We start from the raw sequence: 4045 nt of genomic DNA on the forward strand, positions 1-4045 counted from the left end.
TCTGTAAGCATTTAAATTGATTTTTCCGCCTGGTTAAATTCCCTCACTTTGTTTTTATACAGAGGCTTAGGATGAGGCTGGATATCAGGTCCAAAGATACTACCAGGTAAAACAGCCCTCCTGCCCCTGTCATGCAAGACCCAGACTCTGTGACCAATGAGACTGACAAATTGAAACCACAGTCAGGAGTCATCCCAGGGGTAACCTTGCTGATAGTCACTGCCTGAGACAGCCCCACTAGTCAACTGACAGCCCAGGGAAGCCATCAGCAAGGGCTTCCCTAACCCCCTCCTACATCACCATATTGAGTGAGGACCCCACCACTGCCACAGATGTCAAGAAATCACATCTCTTTAGGTCCCCACAAACCATGGGATGCCTCCTTCTTGAAAAGAAACTTCAGGAGCTCCAGGAGTTTGATATGTGGAGAATCTTCAGAGAAGGAAAGGAGGCCCCAGCTGTTGCATCCCTTAGAATTTACCTTGTGTAAAGTTCTTTCCTACTGCTATCACTGGGTGTCACTCCCCACACCCCTCATGGTGTTGCTCCGCAATCCAAACAGCCTTCCTGGCATAGGCACACCATCTTGGTTTGGGTTGCCCAGAAGGCAGTGCCTGAGACAAGGACTTGTTGTATGGGATCTGCTTGGAAGGTGATCTGAGGACACAGATTGATAGGAGTAGCAAGAGTGAGATAGGGAAGGAGGAAAGGCTAAGATAAGGGTATTTCTTTGTCTCTATGGAGTAGCAAGAGTGCGATAGAGAAGGAGGAAAGGCTAAGATGAGAGTGTTTCCTTAAAATCGTGTCTCTATGCATAGGGGCTCAATTCTGCTGGGTTCTCTGAGAAGTGTATGGAATGGCTTTAGCAGTGTACCCCTGACAGGTGATACCTGGAGTCTTTATCGACCATCTCTGTTCCCTTATTGATTGAAAATTAACTGCCTTGTGTCTTTAGGCAGCATTTGCAGGTTGTAAGCAAGCTTCTGTGGCATGGAAGAAACCTCAAATCAGAATCTGGAAAAGACTCTGGCTCCTACTTGCGGTAGGACATTGAGCCTGAGTCCAAGCTCACATAGAACAGTTTACTACCACTGTGGCTGAAGTCAAGGGCAAGCCAGGGGCTTGTGGTGTGGCACCAGGGGCTACACACACTCAATGGAACCTTCCTAAACAATATTCTGAACTCTGAGAGAGAACAATAGGGAAATAAACTCAAAGGGAGCAAGAAACAGGAACCCATGTACCTTACCCAAACTAGGTATATAGTATTCCACACTTCTACCCAAAAAGCATTGAAGAAATACCTACTGACTCTTGAATCCTATAAACTTGGGTTCAAATCCTGGCTCTGTCATTTGGTAGGATGATAGCCTTAGGCATATCACCTGACTGCCCTAAACCTCCATTTCCTTAAGTGTGTAATCGGGATTAAAATAGTTACCTTACAAAACAGTTGTCTGCAAAGCCCTTGGGACATGACAGGTCCTTTCTCAACAAATGACCACTCTTACTAAAGGGCAGGTACATTAAGCACACTCTTAGAGACTCATGCCAGGAGCCAGCTCTGAGCTCCAGGATGCCCTTAAGGGAAGGTGACCATTTCGCCTTCTCTAGGTAAGAGCTGCCTGGCATCTCAATACTTTCAAGACCAGGACCAGATTGTCATATCGCCTCTACTGTCCTCGCCCTCAGAACTCTAACAGAACCATTTATGTCCTAGAGATTTGGCTCAAACCATTTAGGAGGTACAAGAGAAGTAGGTCTGAGTGAGATACAAAGAAACCAGGCATTAAAAAATGTAATGATGTGGAAAAGATCAGTCTTTGGAGAAATATCTTGACCTTTCCCTCAACAACTAAAGAACAAAACGAAACTTTCCTCTATAAAAGTTTTGTTTCACAGTCTGGGTTTCCATACTTCTGGGTTTAGCAAGCAAGACACAGTAAAAAGCAAACTCAGATTCCAGAGGACAGCGTCTCCATGTGTCACGGCCAACCATCTGTGCCCAAACTGTACTAAAAAATAACACTATCTACAAAAGATATTTTTAAAACTTATTTATCTCCCTTATTTCAATTGTTTCCATATTTCCATTCTTGCTACTCTCTGAATTTCTCCTTCAAATGACCTGAAATTTGACTTATTCAATCTAGGTCAAGGATCACGTACTTTAGTACAAAAACCTCTTTTCCCCGACCTCCTCTGCCTTGGGCGTCTATGGTTGAGCAGGAGCCTCCATAGCCAATCCCATCATGCAGACAATAGATCCACAGATAAACTTCTCCAGGAGAAGCCAGGAAAAGTCCTGCACTAGGAGGAGAGACCAGGGCTCTGCTATGAACAAGCATGTGCCCTTAGGCAGGTGCCTCACCAATCTGAGCTCCAGTTTTCTTTCCTTTAAGGTGATGGGCTTAGACCAGAGGTGCTCTGAGAGTCTGTGGATGTTATCCTTGCAGGCTTAAACAGAGGTCCCCTGGACAGCCAGGACGCTTGGAGCCCCACTGGCGTCCATGGCCTGACTAGGGGCTCCCGCAGGGCAGGATCACATTGCCCTGGATTCCAGGACTGACTGCAGCACAGACCCAGGATCAGGTGACAGATCCATCCAGCCTGGACTGGCTCAACCTCTCCGCTACAGCCACAGCCCTGGGGGCTGGAAAACCAGAGCTAATGCAAGCCAGCTGGAGGCCAGGGCAAGATTGATGAAGGATAGGGAGAGGATTTGGCCAGGGTTTTTTTTTTGGAAAGGGAGGGTGGTAGAGAATAATTAGTCCTGCCTAATTCCCAGAGGCCCCCCGCCGCTGGGTAAACTTCATTAATTGGGAACCCCCAGTGGGGAATTCCTGCTCATGACCCAGAAAAGGAAGACCTCTTTAGGAGTTAGTTGGTAGTGAAAGTGCCAATCAGGCAAAGTGTTTAAACTATTAAATGTCTGAGCACCTGTTTACCTACAAACAACTGATATGGCAATTATCTGACCATCAAAGCAGGTCCTCTATGATAGTGATTACCAAACTTGGGAGAGCCTGAGGGTCACCTAGAAACCTTGTTAAACATCAACCGCCAATGCAATGATCCTGATTGGTCAGCCGGAGTGAGAAGCATCGCTCTAAACTATCCGCTAACCCAGGAGCTCTTGGCCCAATCTCAGTGGCTCCATGTATCAATAAACAAGGAGTATTATTACCACTAATTTTTCTATAATTCATTTAGCATTTACTAAGCACCAAGAGCAATGCTAGGCCTTTAGCATGCATTGTCTTTTAATCCTCATAGTAGCCAAGTGTGATAGGCATTATTATCCCTTGTCTACAGAAAATGACATAATTGAGGTCAAAGAGGGGAAGAAACTCACTAGGTAAAATAAAGTTTGTAAGTGGCAGAGATTTTGTTTGATCCTAGCTATTTTGACTCCGGAGCCCAAATTTTCACTGCAATGTTTTTAATGATCCCCAAAGTCTTTCCTGTCCTTTGAATGATTAAGACAAGACTGTTATACTTTTGAGGACAGTCGTAGTGCTATTCAAGATATTATCCGTTATGCAGATGGGAAAACCAAGTCTCCAAAAGGGGATATTAATTGATTTGAAGAGTTCAGGCTTATGGCTCTCATGCCTGGGCTATTTTCTGTTAGACAAAGCTATCACCTGGAATTACGAACTAGAAGGAAGAAGAGATGCTGGCCTCCAGTGCCAAATATCAATGTGTTGCACTGGTATTCAAGAAGCAGAGCAATTTAGTTAGGAGCACTGGGCTGGAATCATATTCATCCTACCAACCCCAGGTGTGACCTGAGACAAGGCACTCAACTTCTGTGGGCCTCAGTTGTCCCATCTGTCAAATGGAAATGCCACTGTCTAGTCTTCCTGGCCTTGTGAGTGGAGAGTGAATGAGAGAAAAGAGTGCTGTCATGGTGGAAGGGATTGTTCCAACTGGTGTAGAACAGTTTTGACTTTAGGGGGCCTCTCATGCAACTACATGACAGCTTAGAGCTTGGTAAGATTTCCCTTTGGACCAGGGCCCCAGAGCCAATCTTCTCCTTTCT

This window comes from Sapajus apella, unplaced genomic scaffold (genome assembly GCF_009761245.1).
Source record: "Sapajus apella isolate SASKATOON/1434 unplaced genomic scaffold, GSC_monkey_1.0 scaffold47, whole genome shotgun sequence".
Classification (NCBI taxonomy): Eukaryota; Metazoa; Chordata; class Mammalia; order Primates; family Cebidae; genus Sapajus; species Sapajus apella.